The 24,012-nt window shown below is 42.1% G+C and overlaps 1 protein-coding gene and 1 long non-coding RNA gene across 3 annotated transcripts in view; both read right to left on the reverse strand.

Moving 5' to 3' along the window:
* Positions 1-24,012, reverse strand: part of CNTNAP4 (contactin associated protein family member 4) — a 1,095,419-nt gene that overhangs the window by 875,998 nt on the left and 195,409 nt on the right. The window lies entirely within an intron of this gene.
* On the reverse strand, positions 4,958-6,003 carry LOC141089229 (uncharacterized). Its single transcript, XR_012232214.1, has 2 exons — positions 5,781-6,003; positions 4,958-5,618 (listed from the first exon to the last, which is right to left on the reverse strand). It is a non-coding gene; the product is annotated as an uncharacterized lncRNA (long non-coding RNA).

Here is a 24,012-nt window from a genome sequence, read left to right on the forward strand (position 1 = left end):
GGATTATAAAACGCACCCCTATTTTCCTCCCATATTTAGAGGAAATATAGTGCATTTTATAATCGAAAAATACCAAAAATATGGTACTTTCATATAGTTACATGCAAGTACATGCAAGCTTACTGATAGCTATGGTACATCTGGTTAAGACATTGTTTAAATTTTTCACTATGATTTATTGTCTAATTGTAGAGATGAGCAGATATTTTTAAATTCAAATTCACAGGAATTTTCCCCAAAAATAAATTTGTGCACATAAATTTGCATGAATCTCAATACTGGAAAACTTGTAATTTGCTTGGAAAATATATGTGGTGGAGAAGAGAGAAAGAGGACTCCACTGACCATAAGAGCTTAAACTTTGCAGGAGAGAGAGGACCCTTCTAAACATAAGAGCTTGCGATCTACAGATGAGGACCCTGTGGATGATAAGAGCTTACACTTTAGAGAGGAAATCTCGGCACTCACATGTGTTGATTTAATTTGCTTTATTCCACATACCAGCATAATGCACTAGTATCATTTATGGTTGGAGTGTGTGAGTGGATATGCTACCACTCTGTATGCACATGTGTGTTTGGTTTCCTCGTGAGTTTTAGCCAGTTAAGGTTTTTTATACCCACTTGGTTACCATGGCATCTGTTTCCTACATGTCTGCGGTTAGCACAGTGGAGTTACAGAGAAAGTTCCAACAAAAAGATCTGTGCTCCCCTGTGAAGTCAACAGGGTTTGAAGTGTCAGTTTTTGTGTTTTTCTTGTGTCTCAGCATCTGTTTTGGCTACGTGTACAATTGGCACTGGTCAGTTTCAGAGCGAGCTCAAACCCTTAGCTCTACCTCTCTGTGAAGCTAACAGAGCTAAGTGTTGTGCATTCTGTTCATACTGTAGGAAGATAACGCAGTCCTATTAGGAGTCCTCTCGCTGTCTTTAGTTCATCATTGTTCACATTAGCAACAGTTTTACATCTCTGCACGGTGGACCCCAGGTTGTGATTGCACTTTATAATTTATTTTAATTTAGTACAATCCGCCAAACCTAACAATATACTAGCGCCAGGGTCTGGCTAACATGGCCGACAAGCAGCAACTCAAGCAGTATATCCACCAGCTAGAGAGGAGGTAGTCCACTCTTGAGCGAACGTCTACATATGTGGCTATTAATGCAGTGGCAGCAAAAGCAGCCGGCAAAGCTGCTTCTATGGTTTCTGCTGTGGTCTCTGTTCCATCTGTACCATTTTTGGCTGCCCAACAAATTTTCGGGGGATATCAGGGCCTTCAGAGGTTTCGTAAATCTGTGCTCAATTCATCTGGAGTTACTGGCTGCATGATTCCTAACTGAGCGAACAAAGGTGGGATTTGTAACTTTCCTTTTGTCAGGTAGAGTGTTGGAGTGGGCTATGCCATTATGGGAGCGAGGTGACTCACTGATCCTTAATGCCTCTCATTTTTTGGGTGCCCTGAAAGAGGTCTTTTTGGGGCCAAAAGTTACCCATGATACCATACATCAACTCCTGGCATTAACTCAGGGTTCGTCCATGGTTAGCCAATTTGCCTTCCAATTCCATACTCAGGCTTCCAAGTTGGAGTGGCTTGATAAGATTTTGATACGTATTTTTTGGAAGGGTTTAGCGGATCATGTCAGTGATGCTTTGGCCACTTGAAAGATTCCCACTCTTGAGTTAATATCCCTCTCCACTCGCATAGATCTCCGGTATGTTGAAAGGGGATTGGAGAAAACTCAGAGTAGTTCTTGCATTCGGTTGGCTCTGAACTTCGCTAATCCCATAAGTCCTCCAACTCAGGTTGATGACCCTGTAGAGCCCATGGTTATCTCCTTGGTGGAATCTAACCCCCGCTCAGTACTTCCTCAACCAACCTATTTTGCCTGCAGGCAGACTGGTCATCTTGCTAATAAATATCCTAAATGTTGGAGGGGGTCACAGCGTCCAGTGGCTTTAGGGAGAGGTTTACTGGTTCCAGTTAATATGTCCTCCAAATTGGCTTTTGGGGTCTCTTTGACATTTGGGTAGACCACTTTCCATGCTGAGACTTGCGTGGACTCCGGATCAAAGTGCAATTTCATGTCTGACACCTTCGCCCAATGGCACACAATTCCAGTTGTGTTGCTTCCTAAGCCACTGTCCATTCGGATGGCTAACAGGTCTATTTTAAAAACCCAGATTTCTCATCAAACTATACCTCTTACTCTCACTGTCTCCAAAACATCAGGAGATAGTCACTCTTCTTATCATCCCTGAGGGTATAGATAAGGTACTTCTGGTATTCCCCTCAGATTGATTGGGCAAAAGAAAGCATACAGAAATGGAGTAGTTTCTGTGAGAGCCTGTGTTTTAAGGCCCAGGTGCCCTTGGGTGGGATCTATGTACTATTTCATCTTCTGGTCACTCTGGGGTGCCTATCTGTAAATGAGGTCTCTCTAACATTAAAAGGACCTCTGTGCGGTAGGAGTCAAGGAGAGCTATCGGCCGAAGAACAAAAACAATTTCCTGCCTCCCAGCTGGTGGTGACTTTCAAGCATAGCAAACATCACCGGGGGTTGTTGGGGGTAATGTTAAGCCTCGGTATCCTCCCACTGCGCGTGACAGATCCCGAACCTTGTCTGGATCAGCGGTCTTCCAATCTGGTCCGGCCACTGCGATTGCTGCTCAGCATGGACCTTGGTCCCAGCATCTTGCTCAGGCTCGTGGTATGCACTTGGTTACTGTTGCCTCTCCACCTAAATCTATGGTAACCAGTGATACATGGGTGCAGCATCACGTTCTGAAGTCTAAGTCCAGAAATCTCCTTTCTGAGCATGTCTGATGTGGCATCCTCTCATTAGTGGTCGGACGTCAGCTGCTCTGATGATGTGGCAGCTACGGTTTGGTCCACAGGCAAGGTCCTTTCCAACTGGACATGAGTCTAGTGTTTATAAGTCTCACAGTGATGCCCGCAGGCACGCTAGTATCATTTATGGTTGGAGTGTGTGAGTGGATATGCTACCACTCTGTATGCACATGTGTGTTTAGTTCCCTCCTGAGTTTTAGCCAGTTAGGGTTTTTTGTACCCGCTTGACTTAGCATCTGTTTCCTACATGTGTGCGGTTAGCACAGTGGAGTTACAGAGCAAGTTCCAACCAAAGAGCTGTGCTCCCCTGTGAAGTCAACAGGGTTTGTAGTTAGCATCAGTTTTGTGTTTTTTTGTGTCTCAGCAGCTGTTTCGGCCACGTGTGCGATTGGCACGGGTCAGCTTCAGAGCGATCTCAACCCCTTAGCTCTACCTCTCTGAAGCTAACAGAGCTGAGTGTTGAGTTCTTTTCATACTGCATGGAGTTAGCGCAGTCCTATTAAGGAGTTCTCACTGTCTTTAATTCTGCATTGTTCACATTAACAGCAGTTTTACATCTGTGCATGGTGGACCCCTGGTTGCGATTGTACTTTACAATTTATTTTAATTTAGTGCAATCTGCCAACCCTAACAGTTGGTGCCAAACAAGTTTTGCTAGTACAGATAATTATTTTTTATATTGCCTTTAAGGTATTGCAAGATAACGTTATGTCTTGCTCTGATCTCCCTACTTTTAGCTTGAGAAGAGCAGTTCGTGGCTCTAGAGGATTGACAGCATGAATTCCAACCTTACTTACAGGTTTGAGTGAGTACTGCATAATTCTTTAAAGATTTACCTGCAGCAACACTAGAGGGAAAATAATACAATATATCATGGTTTCCAGCAGGAAAGCTCTTATGATCAATTTGTGCTGAGAATATTTTAAGTTCAAATGTATGTCTGTATGTTAAAGAAATGGATGCAAAATAATACCAAGCTAGGAAAGTAAGGTTTTTACTCTTATGATGGAGTAGATATAATTAGAAAATCAAGGAAGCAAAGTGTCCCAGAGATTATATACATGCGCAACATATAAAGAAGCACTCCCATCAAAGTTTTTATCCTCTTAATAAATTACAGTCATCATATAACAGTATTATAGCACTGTGCTCTTACAGAGGCTCACTTTGCTTTTCTACACAGGTAATTCATCTCTTTTCTCTGCTCTATGAAGAAACAGGAAGTTTCTTGACCCTGCAAAAATTATTCCCCTCTTCAATTCCTGACAAAGATGCACCCTCCTCCCCTTCTCCAGGAACTTTTGCAGTGAATAATGACTCATACAGGGAAAATTGACATAATGGAGAACAGAAGAATTATGTGGGTAGAAAGGAAAAATGAGAAATTGTAAGTACACAATGTTATATGATGATTGTAATATATTAAAAAGATAAAAACTTTGATATGAGTGCTTCATTAAAGTGAACCAGAGACATTAAAAATGCAATTCTATATGTGAGTACAATAGTATGAAGCAGGAGGAGCTAATCAGATTGATATATAACTATATTAATAAGTAACTCTGGACTTTGGAGTCAAGTAGACAGTCTTTATTAGTGACTGAGTATCACCTATTTGTACACACATAAGGAAAGCTGACAATGACTAAGCAAAACCCAAATGACTAATAAGACCAAAATACATCTCAATAAGATTTCCCCTATGGGCCTATAACAAGCAACTATCCTTTAGCTCCTTTTTATAGTAAAGGAAAAAAATAATCAATCAGTAGGGATAGTCTTAGAGTAGCAGTGCCAGGTTAATAGAATGCCAAACCTCACGGCTAGGTAGGGTCACCATCTAGTGAGGGTGAGAATAGGGATAGTTCAGTTTCCTATATTTCCCACTCTCTATGTTTGATTTCTTTTTTTTTTCCCTTTCTTCTCCAGTACATTGTGTCACGCATGTATATCCCTCTGTCAGGCGCAATATAGATTCTCCTCAGTTCATGCGCAATGTGCCTGACAAGCACAGGTCAGAAAACCACCTATAGTAGCTACATATTTCAATTTCAGGACTATAGAAGTAGTCAGTGACCTTCATAGGAATGTATTAAAAGAGATTACACCAAATCAGATGCAAAAAAAAACATTTATTAACCATAAACTTATTAAAACTAAAAGTACCACTTTTCGGTAGTACCGCCAAATAGGCTCCAGTTATCTTTACTTAACTATTGCTTAAATATAAAATTATGGAAAAAAACTTAAAGGATATTGCACTTAGATGTTACTTAATTATTTTCTACTCATCTACAGTGGTTTCAATTGCAGCAGAAGCAGCACAGGTACACTTAGAAAAGCAAGGCTGGCAGACGAAAGTTGCATGGGAAAGGCAGATTGATTCTTTACATATTTTGCAGTCATATTTAGAAAGCCTTCTGAAACCAGATACAAATGAGCAGGTAGTACAACTGCGTCTTTTAGAAGGTGGTAGAGTCGGTGTTTGTTCTGGAACGTCCTTGGGACGTCCTTTGTATTTTTATCTTTGCCCAAATAATAAGCTAGATCTGTGTCTGTTTCCTCTGTATCAGTGTCATCACCATCCTGCTCTGTTCCAGAATCAGTGTTACATTCTGCTACCTCATCTTCAGATGAAATGTCACTAGATTCCTCTAAATCCTCAGTTACTGCTGGTTCTTCCTCATCATCTTCTAACAAAAAAATCTTCATTTCTTCTAAATGAAGGGGTTTAGATGAATCATACTGTTTTCTGGCCATTGCAGCAGAAAATCTGAAGCAAGAGAGAAAGAGTATGTGTTAGGGCGCAATGTGCCTTAGAAGCCACCCTCCTTTTCTCTAAGAAAACAGTACTTATGTACACTAACTTAGCATTAATCCTTCATAAAACAAGCTAAATACACAATCGTGATGAATAAAAAAAGAAAATACTAACCTTTCAATTTGTGTTGAAATCAGGCGCAATGTGCCTGAGAAGCCAAAGTGTTGATATCTGCTCACTAGAAGGTCTGCTGAGTCACTGTGATATCAGGTTTCACAGAGCCTGTAGAGTCAGGAGATAACTAGGAGGGGTGGGGTTTTCTGATAAGTGGGCAAGGAGAGAGAAGTGAAACTAATTACTGTGTGCCTGTCAGATCTATTGCGCCTGACGGAGGGATATATATACTTCCAAATTTTAAAAAAAATGAGTGCATCCTGCTTTGTTTGGGATTAGTGATGGGCGAGCACTAAAATGCTCGGGTCGAGTAAATTGGAATGCTTGACCCGAGCAACAAGCTCAATGTAAGTCTATGGGAAACTGTAGAATTTTTCCTGCAGCCCCCCAGCGGTCTGCATAGGGATTAGAAATTACGGAAATTGTTTAAACAGCATGGGGAAGACCCATGGAAGCTTTTCTGACTCACATGTCTGTGCTGTGAACAATGTTTTCAGAGTCTTTTGCCACTTTTACAGACTCACAATAAAACATACAAAAACTAAACCAAAATGGGCTTTCCTGGGAAATATGTTAAGGAACATCCTTTCCAGGCTAATGATTTGTATATATAGCAAAATAAATAACCAAAAACAAAAATTCTCCACACCTTGGGCTATGTTCAAACATAGTGTTTTTGATGCATTTTTAAACTTTAGCATTGCTTTCAACCAAGACAAATCCATTAGCTGGGAAATGTCATTTTAACATTTTACAACCTTATCTGGTCATGTGGTGTGTGACACATCATCAGACACATCCTGTTTTGTTTATGAAGGAGGGACTCTGAAAGTCACAAAGCCTATTTTTATAGGGCCATCAGGTGACCTTTACTATTCTTAAAGAGCCAGAAGTCAGCCCTCACTATTCTTAGAGAGCCATCACCCAGCTATGCTTTGTTGTTCCCTTTATTAATCAGTGGGTCTCCTATACTGTTATTGCCTATATAGAGACTGGCAGGGCAGCCCAAAATTTGGACACAACCCAATATCCCTTTGAAGAGACATACAGGAGAGCCTCCTGAAAACAGTGTTCCCATTATTAGAAAGTGGGTCTCCCATACTGTTTGCCTTTGCAGTAAATGCAAGGGCTGCCAAAAATTTGTAGACACTCCAATGACCCTTTGAAGAGATGTAGAGGAGGGCCTCAAGAAAAAATATTCCCATTATTAGGAATTGGGTCTCCCATAGTGTTTGCCTATGCAGTGAATGCAAGGGTTGCCAAAAATTTGGTGGCACTCCAATTCCCCTTGAAAGAGATGTGGAGGAGGGCCTCACAAAAAAATGTTCCAATTAGAAATTAACAGGTCTCCTATATTTGTATTGCCCATGCACTAAGTGTATGGACTGGCAAAAATTTATCCCTGGGGGTATACATGAATATACTGCATACTGTATAACAATTTTTTTTACGGGCATCATAAACACCCTTTAAAAAATTATGTGGGTGTTGCATCATGGACCACGGTCACCCTGGTGACATGGTGGTGGAGGATGGAAGATGAGGATGAGTTGAAGGAGAACAACAGCGAAAAGCCAAAATCAGGAAGCGCATACCCATGTGTGAAGAGGTGCATGGGAATAGACCTCCCAAAAAAGACACTGAATTTGAGTTTATGTTATGCTGCTTTCATTCAGTGGTGTTGAGAGTCAGCCTGTCAGCATTGCATTTTCAGTTGACAGGCGGATGCGCTTATCAGTTATAATTCCACCAGCAGCACAAAAAACCCGCTCTGACAAAATGCTAGCAGCAGGGCAGGCCAGGACCTCCAAGGCATAGAGAGCCAGTTCATGCCATGTATCCAGCTTGGATACCCAATAATTGTAAGGCACAGAGGAATCATGGAGCACGTTGGTACAGTCAGCAAGGTACTCCCTCAACATTGTCCCAAACTTTGCACTCCTTGTGAGAGTACCCCATGCCTCAGGGCTTGTGTGGTGGGAGGATCTGAGAAAACTCTCCCAGAACTTTGCCAGTGTTCCCCTGCCTCTGCTGGATTGGAGTTGTTTCTCTCGCCTGCAGGCATTAGCTTTAGACTTAGCACCTGTTTCCTACACGTGTGCGGTTAATATGGTGGAGTTACTGTGCAAGTTCAACCTTTACTCAGGGTGTTATAACTAGCATCATTGAAGTTTCATGTGCTATCCCTGTTACATATAACAGGGTATTGCACTTGATATTCTTTTCTCCTGTTCCTCTCTGTGGAGCAAAAGAGCTTGGAACTCAGCACCCTGTTCACACTAAGTGGCGTTAACTCTGTGTGTAGAAGCATTTGCTCGCTGTGTGTTCCGTCATTGCTTACTAGCAGCAGTTATACATCTCTGCATGGTGGACCCTGAGTTGCAATTGCACTTCATTATTAATTTTTATTTAGTTCAATTCTCCAACCCTAAAAGCTGGCCTGTAGGTGACTATTTTTAACAGCAAACTGGTGTCAATAACTTCCCTAACACGCTGCAACAACATTTAAATGGAGGCCAGAAATGGTAGAATTTTGAACGCACTTATATGTGATCCCTGTGATGGACAAACCACAGTTTTAACCACAGTTTTAAATAGCTGGCCTGGAGGAACTATTTTTAACAGCAAACTGGTTTCAATAACTTCGCTAACACACTGCAACAACATTTAAATGGAAGCCAGAAATGGCAGAATTTTGAGCACACTTATATGTGATCCCTGTGACCGACAAACCACAGATTTAAGTAGATGGATTTTTAGCGCTGTAATATGGAAAGGATCTGGCTGCATTCTGCAGCACCAACAAGCAAACAGAGCAGAAAAACTGTGTTATCTGGATTGCTTTTTAAGCAAATAATCAGGATTAAGATCCAAAAAAAGATTCCAGGCCCCTGATACCTGCAGCTATATTTAGAAATATCTGGAAAAGCAGCAGCAGACAGAACTGTAATGGACCCTGTTGCTATATGCGCTGCAGTCTGCCACATACACTGCCTGCCTAGCACTGATACAGTGCCTTGCGAAAGTATTCGGCTCCCTGGAACTTTTCAACCTTTTCCCACATATCATGCTTCAAATTTAAAGATAACCAAATGTAAATTTTTGGTGAAGAATCAACAACAAGTGAAACACAATTGTGAAGTTGAGCGAAATTTATTGGTTATTTTAAATTTTTGTGGAAATTCAAAAACTGAAAAGTGGGGCGTGAAATATTATTCGGCCCCTTTAACTTAATACTTTGTTGCGCCACCTTTTGCTGCATTTACAGCTGCAAGTCGCTTGGGGTATGTCTCTATCAGTTTTGTACAATGAGAGACTGAAATTCTTGCCCATTCTTCCTTGGCAAACAGCTCGAGCTCAGTGAGGTTTGATGGAGATTGCTTGTGAGTAGCAGTTTTCAGCTCTATCCACAGATTCTCGATTGGATTCAGATCTGGACTATGACTTGGCCATTCTAACACCTGGATATGTTTATTTGTGAACCATTCCATTGTAGATTTTGCTTTATGTTTTGGATCATTGTCTTGTTGGAAGACAAATCTCTGTCCAAGTCTCAGGTCTTTTGCAGACTCCAACAGGTTTTCTCCAAGAATGGTCCTGTATTTGGCTCCATCCATCTTCCCATCAATTTTAACCATCTTCCCTGTCCCTGCTGAAGAAACGCAGGCCCAAACCATGATGCTGCCACCACCATGTTTGACAGTGGGGATGGTATGTTCAGGGTGATGAGCTGTGTTGCCTTTACGCCAAACATATCGTTTGGCATTGTTGCTAAAAAGTTTGGTTTTTGTTTCATCTGACCAGAGCACCTTCTTCCACATGTTTGGTGTGTCTCCCAGGTGGCTTGTTGCAAACTTTAAACGACACTTTTTTTGGATATCTTTGAGAAATGGCTTTCTTCTTGCCGCTCTTCCATAAAGGCCAGATTTGTGCAGTGTACGACTAATTGTTGTCCTATGGACTGACTGTCCCACCTCAGCTGTAAATCTCGGCAGTTCATCCAGAGTGAACATGGGCCTCTTGGCTGCATTACTGATCAGTCTTCTCCTTGTTTGAGATAAAAGTTTAGATGGACGGCCGGGTCTTGGTAGATTTGCAATGGTATGATACTCCTTCCATTTCAATATGATCGCTCGCACGGAGCGCCTTGGGATGTTTAAATTTTTGCAAATCATTTTATAGCCAAATCCGGCTTTAAACATCTCCACAACAGTATCACGGATCTGTCTGTTGTGTTCCTTTGTCTTCATGATGCTCTCTGTGCTTCAAACAAAACCCTGAGACGATCACAGAGCAGGTGCATTTATACGGAGACTTGATTACACACAGGTGGATTATATTTATCATCATTAGTCATTTAGGACAACATTGGATCATTCAGAGATCCACAATAAATTTCTGGAGTGAGTTTGCTGCACTGAAAGTAAAGGGGCCGAATAATATTACACGCTCCACTTTTCAGTTTTTGAATTTCCACAAAAATTTAAAATAACCAATAAATTTTGTTCAACTTCACAATTGTGCTCCACTTGTTGTTTATTCGTCACCAAAAATTTACATTTGGTATCTTTATGTTTGAAGCATGATATATGGGAAAAAGTTGAAAAGTTCCAGGGAGCCGAATACTTTCGCAAGGCACTGTATCTATGCCACTGGATTAATCCACAGAAAGATTGCTAGTTGAGATGGATATGTGTATAATATATTGTGGTATACCTACACTAACTAAGAAACAAGCAAATCTCTCCCTAGCTCAGCAGCACCTCTCCCTACACAGCGTGATTCAGGAGCAAACTGTGACGAGCATGGTGGTTCCAGGCCTGAGGGCACTACAGTGTGTGGCAGACAATCCCTGCATATTCATTGGCTCTCTAATGAAACAAACATGCATGGAGGGGATCTGAGCTCCTGCCGAGCAACCCCAGGAATACTTGGTGAGCTCTGAGCATCTCAACACTATTTAGGATTCTTACTGAATGCAATGATCCTATGATTTCTTGGAAGTCTGTTTGGCTCCCTTCTGAGTTTGGACTCCTGATGAAGTACTTTCCTGTCATCTCTGATTGATTATTGAAACTTGGGAGGCTTTCCCTGTACATTTCTCATAAGTTAAACTGCATTTACCCATGACATGGGACCGTGTAGAAAACCAACATCATCTCTCACTGTTTGCATAGTTGTCAGTGATAAGGAGGTAGGGTGCTATGCACTTATTTATTCATGGTCACATTTTGGTGTTTTTTAGTTAACTCACTGGGAATGGGGACATTTTTAATACAGTTTTCCCATTCCCTTATGTTAATAATACAGGGTTTATCAGCAGTGTTCACCGGGTGTGACGTTTGCGTGTCACGGCAGCTGGTTTTCATTCTAGGACCTGGATATCCATTCTTTCCTCAATCTTTAATCTACTAAAATAATAGTGGATGCCCTCATCATCTCCACCTTAGATACTGCAATATCCTCCTCTGTGGTTTTCCAGATAACACTTTCACATCTCTTCAATTTGTCATTAGCTCTGCTGCATGACTAATCCGCCTCACTCCTCCTCTGCTTCTCCCCTTTGCAAATCCCTTCATTGGCTTCCAATTCCTCCATGTATCTACTTTAAACTAATGCTGACCTACAAAGCCATTCATAATTTGTCTTCCCCATATACTGTATCTCTGAACTAATTTGACAATATCTTCCCACACGTAATCTTAAGTCCTCCCAAGACCTCCTTCTCTCATCTACAATCATACATTCCTCATCCAATTGCCTGCAAGCCTTCTCCAGAGTATCTTCCACCCTCTGGAATTCTGTGGTCTAACACATTCAATTATCCCCTAAATTCAAAACTTTCAAGAGGAACTTGAAAATTCATCTCTTAAGAACGGTTTACAAATGTCTCCGCTGCCACCTCACCACTACCAGAGCTGCCATCTCACCAACACCAGAGTTGTTGCAACCCTGAACCTAATTTATCCTTCCCCATTACCTTCTAGAATGTAAGCTCACAAGGCAGGGCCCTCTCCCCTCTGTACCTGTCTGTCACTATTAGTTTGCTCATTATACTGTAATTTGTATTTGTGTTTTGTATGTAACCCCTTCTCATGTACAGCACCATGGAATCAATGGTGCTATAAAAGTAAATAATAATAATAATAATAATAATCTAATATATAAAGCTCAAAGTGTGTATGTATGTATGTATGTATGTATGTATGTGTGTATGTGTGTATGTCCGGGATAGGCATCCGCACCGTCGCAACTACAGCCACAAAATGTGGCACAGTCACATGTCTGGACCCCGAGAGCGTCCTAAGCTATGTTGTCAGGCGAAATTTTAACCCCGTGCGTTCCAATTCACCAAACAATTTTGCCCCTATCTAAATACTGGGGAAAAAGTGTGTGTGTGTCAAGCCCCGCCCCTCATTATGATGTCATAAGGCCCCTATTTGCATAATGGGGAAGCAGTGTGTGCGTAGCAATCCCCGCCCCTCATTATGATGTCACAATGGTTGCCATGGCGACGCTGATGTCATCATAGGTTGCAAGCCCCGCCGCCGCTCATTATGATGTCATAATGGTTGACTATGGGATGGAGGATGTGTGATAGGTATATGGGCACAGGACTATGAGATGGTGGATATGTATGATGGGTATATGGGCATGGGACTATGGGATGGAGGATATGTATGATGGGTATATGGGCACGGGCCTATGGGATGGAGGATGTGTGATGGGTATATGGGCATGGAACTATGTGATGGCGGATATGTATATGGGCACGGGACTATGGGATGGAGGATGTGTGATGGGTATATAGGCACTGGACTATGGGATGGAGGTTATGTATGATGGGTATATGGGCACGGGACTATGGGATGGCGGATATGTATGATGGGTATATGGGTATGGGACTATGAGATGAAGGACATGTGATGGATATATGGGCACTTGACTATGGGATGGCGAATATGTATGATGGGTATATGGGCATGGGACAATGGGATGGAGGATATGTATGATGGCTATATAGGCATGGGACTATGGGATGGAGGATATGTATGATGGGTGTTGTGAGTTCATTTTCCCCTTTGTCACTGAGGTCTGGTGAACTCCCTATTCTGGTAAAGGAAGGTAATGAGCCTGATTATCAGGCACCTGAGCCTAATGAGGACGACTGGCTGAGTGGAGTCACGGACTGGATATAAGGCTGCCGACGCCCTTCTGCCCTGCGGGTGATTTCTCTATGGACTTCTAGGACACCAGTCTGATTCCTGCTCCTCTAAAGCTAAGTTTTCTGTTTTGCCTGTTGGCATTTTTGTTTTGTTTTTTGTTTTCCTTGCTTTTCTGTATTCTGCCATTCCCTGCTGGGGTGAGCTGAATCTCCTTTTGCCTGTAGCTCTGTCTTCAGAATATTCCTGAGTACTGACATAGCTTTTTTGAAGCCTAGCGTCTTCAGGGCCTTTTTCACTGTCAGTCTGTTGGCTCTTATTTTCATAGGGTTTTTTACGGATTGCAGACAGCAGCCTTCCTGTCCTTTTCTATCTAGTTAGATTGGGCCCCGTCTTAGCTCAGTCTATCTTTCTGTCTGTGTTAGTATTTTTATCTTGCTTCACCGTCATTATATGTTGGGGGCTGACTATTGCTTTGGGGTCTGCTCTGGGGCAGTTTAGTTTTCCCTTTTCTTTCTTTAGGCCTATTTAATTCTCCGGCTGTGATCGAGGGGTCTAGGGCATCGTAGGAACCCCCCACGGCTACTGTTAGTTGTGTTGATAGGTTCAGGGGTCTGCAATCCGATAGCTGCCAACTTCTCTGGTTTTCTGGCCTTAGCTAGCATTTCTGTTTTTGCCTCCTACGGTGACTCAATCATAACAGAATCACCCGCCATATCACAGATCCTAGGGTACTCAATAGCAGGAAAGAATTGTGTTAAAAAAAAAAAAAAAAAGGGTGTGGGTATATTCTTTCCTCTATATCTCTGAGGCCGTGGGGGGAATTTTTTTTTTCCTCTCTCAATGGAGATAAAGCAATTGTCTGATTGTGTGGAGCAGCTCGCTGCGGAAGTGCGGGGAATTTCCGCCTACCTTGCTCGTTCGCATGCTGTTGAACCAAAGATCCCTACACCTGATGTATTTTTTGGGGATCGATCTAAATTTTTGAGTTTCAAAAATAATTGTAAATTATTTTTTGCCTTGAAGCCTAACTCGTCAGGGAGCTCCGCGCAGCAGGTTAAAATTGTCATCTCTTTGCTGCGTGGCGATCCCCAGGAATGGGCGTTTTCTTTGAAACCAGATGATCCTATTCTGACTAATGTGAACGCATTCTTTCAAGCTTTGGGGTTGTTGTATGATGAACCTAGTGCTATTGATCAGGCTGAAAAGTCCCTGTTGGCATTGAACCAGGGTCGAGATTCTGCAGAGTTGTACTGTCAAAAGTTCCGAAAGTGGGCGGTCCTAACTACCTGGAATGATAATGCCTTGGCTGCTCTCTTTCGGAAGGGTTTGTCAGAAGCCGTAAAAGATACTATGGTGGGATTTCCTGTTCCCTCTGGTCTGGATGATTCTATGTCATTAGCCATTCAGGTTGATCGGCGTTTACGTGAACGCAGGATTGTACTAGAGGTGCTGCCAACGGGTGAACAGACGTCTGAACCTATGCAATGTGATAGAGTTTTGTCTAAGGCGCAACGTCAGGAGTTCAGAAGGCGTAATAAGCTGTGTTTTTTCTGTGGAGATGCCTCGCATATTATTTCTGTTTGTCCTAAATGAGAGAAACGCTTTGCACACACGTTTTCTGTTGGTGGTGTTCAACCTAAGTTTCTTCTGGCAATTACTCTGATCTGCTCCCTGTCCACATTTTCCGCCAAGGCTTTTGTGGATTCAGGAGCAGCTCTGAACCTGATGGACTTGGATTTTGCTAAACGTTGTGGATTTCCTATGACACCTCTGCGGACACCTATCCTTTGAGGGGGATTGATGCTACTCCTTTGGCTAAAAATAAACCTGTTTTGGACCCAGGTGGTCATGCAGGTCACCCCAGACCATCAAGAAAATTGTAGATTTTTGGTATTGCATGGTCTGCATGATGCCGTTGTTCTGGGGTTTCCCTGGTTGCAAATTCATAATCCAGTTTTGGATTGGAAATCTGTGTCTGTGGTGAGTTGGAGTTGTCGGTGTGCCTTTAGTGAGGCTCCGTTTTTTTCCACCTCTCCTCAGTCGCATGATGTTCCTGACTATTTGGCGGACTTTTATGATGTATTTAGTGAGAATGAGTCTGCGTCCTTGCCTCCTCATAGGAGTTATGACTGTGCAATTGAACTAAGCCCGGGGTGTAAATTTCCCAAGGGTCGGCTCTTCAATTTATCTGTACCCGAGCACGAGGCTATGCGGTCCTATATTAAGGAGGCGTTGGAGAAGGGTCATATTAGACCATCCTCTTCACCCTTAGGTGCCGTTTTTTTTTTTTTGTGACCAAAAAGGATGGTTTTTTAAGGCCTTGTATTGATTACCGTGTCCTCAATAAAATTACTATTAAATATCAGTATCCGTTACCCCTGATTTCGGATCTATTCTCTAGAGTTAGAGGTGCTTGCTGGTTTACCAAGCTTGACCTCAGGGGGGCGTATAATCTTATCCGCATTAAGCATGGGGATGAATGGAAGACGGCGTTTTATACTCCGGAGGGACATTTTGAGTACCTGGTGATGCCTTTTGGGCTAATGCCCCTTCTGTCTTCCAGTGCTTCATGAACGATATTTTCCGAGACTTTGTGGATAAATTTTTGATTATCTATCTGGATGATATTTTGATCTTCTCCAAGGATTGGGATTCTCATGTGGAACATATTCGGACTGTGTTCCGGATCTTGAGGGAGAATTCCCGGTATGTCAAAGGATCGAAATACCTTTTTGGAGTACAGAGGATTTCATTTTTGGGATTTATTTTGTCTCCGTCAACTATTGAAATGGACCCGGCCAAGGTACAGGCCATTTATGATTGGGTTCAGCCCACTTCTTTGAAGGCCCTCCAGAAGTTTTTGGGTTTTGCTAATTTTTATCGGAAATTTATAGCAAAATTTTCTAGTATTGCCAAGCCGTTGACTGATCTGACTAAGAAGGGTGCTGATGTGTTGAATTGGTCTCCTGAGGCTGTTGCTTCCTTTCAGGAGCTGAAGCGAAGATTTACCTCCGCCCCGGTTTTGCGGCAACCTGATGTCTCACTCCCGTTCCAGGTAGAGGTGGATGCTTCTGAGATTGGTGCAGGAGCTGTTTTGTCCCAAAAGGATCCTGTAACATCTAAAATGAATTCCTGTGCTTTCTTTTCCCGAAAGTTCTCTCCATCTGAACGTGACTATGATGTGGGGAATCGGGAACTGTTGGCCATGAAATGGGCATTTGAGGAGTGGAGACATTGGTTGGAGGGAGCTAAACATCAAGTTGTGGTCCTCACTGACCACAAGAATTTGATTTACCTAGAGTCGGCTAAACGCTTGAACCCTAGACGGGCTAGGTGGGCCTTGTTTTTACACGTTTTGATTTTGTGGTCTCTTTTCTTCCTGGAACTAAGAATGTCAAGGCAGACGCCCTCTCTTGGAGTTTCTTTGCTGATTATCCTGTGGTGACCAAGCCTGCTACCATCTTAGGTGAATCTCGCCCGATTTGAGACTTGCTCTGCAAGAGTTCCAGGAGGACAAACCTGAGCGTTGTCCCAGTGGAAAGTTGTATGTTCCTGACCAGTGGAAGAAGAGAGTGATGTCTGAAGTTCATTGCTCTGCTTTGGCTGGTCATCCAGGTATTTTTGGTACTAGAGATCTGGTGAGTCGGTCTTTTTGGTGGCCCTCCTTGTCTCGTGATGTCAGGAATTTTGTGCAGTCCTTTGGGACGTGCTCCCGGTCTAAATTGTGTTCTCGCTCTAGTGGGTTGTTGATGCCTTTGCTGGTCCCCAGGAGGCCATGGACCCATATTTCAATTGATTTCATCTCTGATATGCCGGTCTCTCAAAGAATGACTGTTATTTGGGTGATTTGTGATAGGTTCTCTAAGATGGTTCATCTTGAACCACTCCCTAAGTTGCCATCTTCCTCTGAGTTGGTGCCCCTGTTTTTGCAACAGGTGGTTCGCTCACACGGGATTCCTGAGAACATTGTATCTGACAGAGGAGTTCAGTTTGTGTCTAGATTTTGGAGGACTTTCTGTTCCAAGCTGGGAATTCAGTTGTCCTTCTCCTCTGCTTTTCACCCTCAGACCAATGGGCAGACAGAGAGAACAAACCAGACCTTGGAGTCGTATTTGAGATGTTTTATTTCCGCTGATCAGGATGATTGGGTTTCATTTTTGCCCTTGGCCGAATTTGCTTTAAATAATAGAGCTAGTTCTGCCACTTTGATGTCACCTTTTTTTTGTAACTTTGGGTTTCATCCTCGATTTTCTTCAGGGCAGGTGGAGCCTTCTGCCTGCCCAGGTGTTGACACTGTGGTGGAGAGAATGCACCAGATCTGGGACCAAGTGGTGGATAAGTTGTCTCTCTCCCAGGAAAAGGCCCAGAGGTTTTCCAATCGACATAGGACCATTGGTCCCCAGTTTAAGATTGGTGATATGGTGTGGTTATCATCAAAAAATATTGCTATGAAGGTGGCTTCTCCTAAGTTTAAGCCTAGATTTATTGGACCTTACAAGATTTTGGAGATTATTAATCCGGTCTCTTTTCGTTTGGCTCTTCCTGTCACATTTAAAATCCATAATGTGTTCCATATGTCCTTGTTGAAGAGGTTTGTTGAACCAGTTGTTCCTGGGGTGGCACCTCCAGACCCTGTATTGGTTGAAGGTAACATGGAATATGAGGTAGAGAAAATACTGGATTCCCGTCTGGCTAGACAGAGACTCCAGTATTTGGTTAAGTGGAAGGGTTATGGTCAGGAGGATAATTCCTGGGTCTCTGCCTCTGATACTCATGCCAAAAGATTGGTGCGTGCATTTCATCGGGCTCACCCTGATCGCCCTGGTGGCGTGGTTGAGGGTTCGGTGACCCCTCCTCAAGGGGCAGGTACTGTTGTGAGTTCATTTTCCCCTTCGTCACTGAGGTCTGGTGAACTCCCTATTCTGGTAAAGGAAGGTAATGAGCCTGATTATCAGGCACCTGAGCCTAATGAGGACGACTGGCTGAGTGGAGTCACGGACTGGATATAAGGCTGCCGACGCCCTTCTGCCCTGCGGGTGATTTCTCTGTGGACTTCTAGGACACCAGTCTGATTCCTGCTCCTCTAAAGTTAAGTTTTCTGTTTTGCCTGTTGGCATTTTTGTTTTGTTTTTTGTTTTCCTTGCTTTTCTGTATTCTTCCATTCCCTGCTGGGGTGAGCTGAATCTCCTTTTGTCTGTAGCTCTGTCTTCAGAATATTCCTGAGTACTGACATAGCTTTTTTGAAGCCTAGCGTCTTCAGGGCCTTTTTCACTGTCAGTCTGTTGGCTCTTATTTTCATAGGGTTTTTCATGGATTGCAGACAGCAGCCTTCCTGTCCTTTTCTATCTAGTTAGATTGGGCCCCGTCTTTGCTCAGTCTATCTTTCTGTCTATGTTAGTATTTTCATCTTGTTTCACCGTCATTATATGTTGGGGCCTGCCTATTGCTTTGGGGTATGCTCTGGGGCAGTTTAGTTTCCCTTTTCTTTCTTTAGGCCTATTTAATTCTCCGGCTGTGATCGAGGGGTCTAGGGCATCGTAGGAACCCCCAACGGCTACTGTTAGTTGTGTTGATAAATTCAGGGGTCTGCAATCCAATAGCTGCCAACTTCTCTTGTTTTCTGGACTTAGCTTGCATTTCTGTTTTTGCCTCCTACGTTGACTCAATCATAACAGATGGGTATATGGGCTCGGGCCTATGGGATGGAGGATGTGTGATTGGTATATGGGCATGGGACTATGGGATGGTGGATATGTATTTGGGCACAGGACTATAGGATGGAGGATGTGTGATGGGTATATGGGTACTGGACTATGGGATGGAGGATATGTATGATGGGCATATGGGCATGGGACTATGGGATGGCGGATATGTATGATGGGTATATGGGCACGGGACTATGGGATGGAGGATATGTATGATGGGTATATGGGCATGGGACTATGAGATGAAGGACGTGTGATGGTATATGGGCAGTCGACTATGGGATAGCGGATATGTATGATGGGTATATGGGCACGGGACTATGGGATGGAGGATATGTATGATGGGTATATGGGCATAAGACTATGGGATGGAGGATATGTATGATGGGTATATGGGCACGGGCCTATGGGATGGAGGATGTGTGATGGGTATATGGGCACTGGACTATGGGATGGAGGATATGTATGACGGGTATATGGGCACGGGACTATGGGATGAAGGACGTGTGATGGGTATATGGGTACTCGACTATGGGTTGTCAGATATGTATGATGGGTATATGGGCACGGGACTATGGGATGGAGGATATGTATGATGGGTATATGGGCATGGGACTATGAGATGAAGGATATGTGATGGGTATATGGGCACTCGACTATGGGATGGCGAATATGTATGATGGGTATATGGGCATGGGACTATGGGATGGAGAATATGTATGATGGGCATGGGACTATGGGATGGAGAATATGCATGATGGGTATATGGGCATGGGACTATGGGATGAGGATATGTATGATGGGTATATGGGCACGGGCCTATGGGATCATGGATATGTATGATGGGTATATGGGCACAGGGCTATGGGATGGAGGATTATTATAATTTGCTATAACTAACCACAGTTAGTTACAACGCCCGGGCAGCGCCGGGTTCTTCAGCTAGTAATAAATAAACATGCATCTGGCATTCCAGATTATTCTTGTCAAAATTAAATTACATTAATTGACATTATGTAACATTAAAACTTCCATATTAAACTAGTATTCACATTCCTGTGTGCAAGCGTTTTGTTATTTAGTGTTAAATAATATAAAATACTGCAAAATCCTACCATTGCTTGACTTTGCCATCACTTTTAAACATCAAATAATAACCTGAAAACTAAAGCCCTCAAATTGTTGGTTATAATAAAGCTAAACCATGTGGTCTTCACTGAATGAATCCCAGAAGGAATGCTCCAAATTTATGTTTAGAAAGTAGAATACTACAGTGCTTTAGGCATCACTTTTCAAGGGACTGCATCATCTCCATTAATGGGTAAAATTGCTTGTAAAAATAAGCAACTTTGATTTTAACTCCTATTAAAAATTCTTTAAAAAAAAAAGAGATTTTTTTATTCCATAGTTCCGGACTCCGGACCAGTTACCTTATCTAGATCCGACCAGCTTTAATTCACCTGCACTTCTCTCATGCTGCAGAGGTAAAGATTCCTCTTCTGGCAGCATAGGAGAGTGCTCAGTTCAGGCCAGATGGATGATGCTGCTGGTCAGAACTTTCAGTTTTCAGGAGTGGCCCACCCCTTGACAACTTGGAAGCTGGGAGGCAGAGGAGTGGGGCATTCCTGTAGAATGAAGATGAAACAAACCCTTTAACACTTTATGACTAAGGGTTAAAATAATATTTAGTGTACTTGTATTTAAATTATACAAATTATTGATATTATATTAGTTTAATAGTATTTATTTAACCCTAACGACCGCCGATACACCTTTTAATGGCGGTAGTTAAGGGTACTAAAACCACAGCACCGTTAATTCACGGCACTGTGGAGAAAGTACATAGCGCCCCCCAGTGTTGGATTTTCTCCGGGGTCTCGGCTGCCCTATAACGGCGACCGAAAAAAAAAAAGCCGCGATTATGCATTAAATTTCTCTTTCCTCTGATGTGATCGCACATCAGAGGAGAGAAAAATAGGGTCCCCGATCCCCCGATCCCCCCGGTACCTCTCCGTGGTACTCCGTCCCCTCCCGGTGGTCCCACGTCCCGCTGGCGTTCTCCGATGGGCACTGCCATCTTGAAAATGGCGGGCGCATGCGCAGTGCGCCCGCTGGGAATCTACCGACTCTGGCTGGCAGATTCCATTCATTATTTTGATCACTATGATAAACGATCATAGTGATCAAAATTAAAAAATAGTACATAACCCCCCCGTTTATCATCCCCTTATATAGGCAAATATAAAGAAATAAAGAAAATATTTTTTTTCAGTTTTCCATTAGGGTTAGGGTTGGGCTAGGGTTAGGGTTGGGCTAGGGTTAGGGCTAGGGCTAGGGTTAGGGTGGGGCTAGGGTTAGTGTTAGGGTTGGGCTAGGGTTAGGGTTAGGGTTGGGCTAGGGTTAGGGTTAGGGTTGGACTAGGGTTAGGGCTAGGGTTAGGGCTAGGGCTAGGGTTACGGCTCAGGTTAGGGCTAGGGTTAGAATTAGGGTTAGGGCGAACTAGGATTAGGGTTAGAATTAGGATTAGGGTTGGGATTAGGGTTAGGGTTGGGATTAGGGTTAGGGGTGTGTTGCGTAAGGGTTGGAGTAAGAATTGAGGGGTTTCCACTCTTTACCAACTTTGGGGGTCTAAAAATTGGGGTCTAGAAAAATCTCTTTTGTGGAAATAAAAAAGACTTTTTATTTTCACGGCTCTACGTTATAAACTTCTGTGAAGCACTTGAAGGTTCAAAGTGCTCACCACACATCTAGATAAGTTCCTTAATGGGTCTAGTTTTCTAAATGGGGTCACTTGTTGGGGTTTCCACTGTATAGGCCCATCAGGGGCTCTGCAAATGCAACATGATGCCCGAAGACCATTCCATCAAAGTCTGCATTCGAAAATGGCACTCCTTCCCTTCCAAGCTCTCCCATGCGCCCAAACAGTGGTTCCCCCCACATTTGGGGTATCGGCATATTCAGGACAAATCGCACAATAACTGTGGGGGTATGATTTCTCCTGTTACCCTTGTAAAAATAAAAATTTGGGGGCGAAAAGATCATTTTTGTGGAAAAAAATGGATTTCTTATTTTCACAGCTCTACGTTATAAACTTCTGTGAAGCACTTGAAGGTTCAAAGTGCTCACCACACATCTAGATAAGTTCCTTAATGGGTCTAGTTTCCAAAATTGGGTCACTTGTTGGAGTTTTCCACTGTTTAGGCACATTAAGGGCTCTCCGAACGCAACATGGCTTCCGATCTCAATTCCAGCTAATTCTTAAAAAAGTCTAACAGCGCTCCATCCCTTGTGAGCTCCGCTGTGTGCTGAAAAAGTGATTTACCCCCACATATGGGGTATCGGCTTATTCAGGAGAAATTGTACAACAAATTTTGTGGTTGATTTTCTCTTTTAACACTTGTGAAAATAGAAAAAATGGTTCTGAAGTAAATTTTTTGCAAAAAAAAGTTAAATGTTAATTTTTTCCTTCCACATTGCTTTAGTTCCTGTGAATCACTTAAAGGGTTAATAAACTTCTTGAATGTGGTTTTGAGCACCTTGAGGGGTCTAGTTTTTAGAATGGTGCCACTTTTGTGTATTTTCTGTCATGTACACCCCTCAAAATGACTTTAAATATGATGTGGTCCCTAAAAAAAAGGTTTTGTAAATTTTGTTGTAAAAATGAGAAATCGCTACTCAACTTTTAACCCTTATAACGTCCTAACAAAAAAATAATGTATCCAAAATTGTGCAGATGTAAAGTAGACATGTGCGAAATGTTATTTATTAAGAAATTTGTGTGACACATCTTTCTGATTTAAGGGCATAAAGATTTAAAGTTTTAAAATTGCAAAATTTTCAAAATTTTCGCCATATTTGTTTTTTTTATAAATGAACACAAGACTTATCAAAGAAATTTTACCGCTAACATGAAGTACAATATGTCACAAAAAGACAATCTCAGAATCAGCAGGATCCATTAAAGCGTTCCAGAGTTATAATCTCATAAAGGGACAGTCGTCAGAATTGTAAAAATTGGCCAGGTCATTAAGCTGCAAACTGGCTCTGTCGCTAAGAGGTTAATTATAACATTTTATATTAGTGAAAGTACTGTAAACACAGCAAATAAAATGATTTCCTGATGAAGTGATCTGTATACCTAAGCTTCAGTTGAAACACAAACCAGCTATTATTATTCAAAATAAATATTTTTTTGAGTATTCCAGTTATCTAATACATGTTTTACATTGCTCGTACTCATTTTTAAGATATCAGCTTGCTGTTGGTAAATGGTGACATTTTGTATAATTTCAAAGAATTAAACTGTTTTCTTATATGATGGTCACATAGGTATACATGACCAGAACTGATTTTCGAAATCTGTGTGTAAATACTGAAAGTAATTTATACAGTACACAACATTATCAGAAACTTCACCTTGGACAATTAAGATTTATTTGTTGAAATTGGAATACCCCTTTACAGATAACTGCCTTAAGTCAAGTGTTGTTAAGCTATTGAGTGCTTCAGGTAAAGAGAAAGCATGGGATCTAGATTTATGAACCATAGAATGTTTTTTTGTCCATGCATTGGACATTTTTTTTTCATATTGGTCAGGCCTGTAGTTATATACACTTTTTGTTTAAATGGATATTTTAATTTTTCTTGAATTAAATTGGCCCAAACAAAGAAGAGTGAATTTATTCAAGTGGAACTGATTTTTTCTCAAATTTTACCAAAAGCAGTAATATTCAGAATACAAATTTTTGGCATTAAGTTTAGCGCAAATTCAGCAAAATGTTAGCCAGCTGTGGCCACATTTTGCTGATAGGGCCAGAAAAATTATGAAAAAAATAAAAAGTGTAATACTTTATTTGTTCCTCGGAACCTATTTTCCCATATGTCTTCTCTCCAGGTCACCTCCAGGTAAGTAAGGCCTTGTAGATCACTGCACATTGTGCCATCATGATGCATGTTGTGACATCATGATATGATGTAGAGCATCACCTGAATGATGGCATGGTGCACAATGACCTTCATATCCCAGTCTACCTGAAAGAAACGCCCTGAAGTGAAGACAACAGAGAGAATGGATGCGACGGAAGGGGAACAAAAGACGTGTAGAAGATCAGATGACTGGAAGTGGTGATAATTGGTCACGTGAATGGTGAGCAGAGGATGCATTTTTTTATTACATACTACATTTTTTTCCCTTTGGGTTTCTGCAGAGACCCCAGAGCAGGAAAAGAACATTCAATTTCCAGAGAACCAGAGATTTGGAGAATTCTAAATTTGTCCAATCAGCTCATCTTTTGTATTCTTAACACTTTCTTAATACCTCCCTGTGGTTTGATTTATAGGAAAAGTGTCATTTTAAAGGTT

Source organism: Dendrobates tinctorius, unplaced genomic scaffold (assembly GCF_039654945.1).
Source record: "Dendrobates tinctorius isolate UK_male_01 unplaced genomic scaffold, ASM3965494v1 ptg000044l, whole genome shotgun sequence".
In the NCBI taxonomy this organism is placed as follows: domain Eukaryota; kingdom Metazoa; phylum Chordata; class Amphibia; order Anura; family Dendrobatidae; genus Dendrobates; species Dendrobates tinctorius.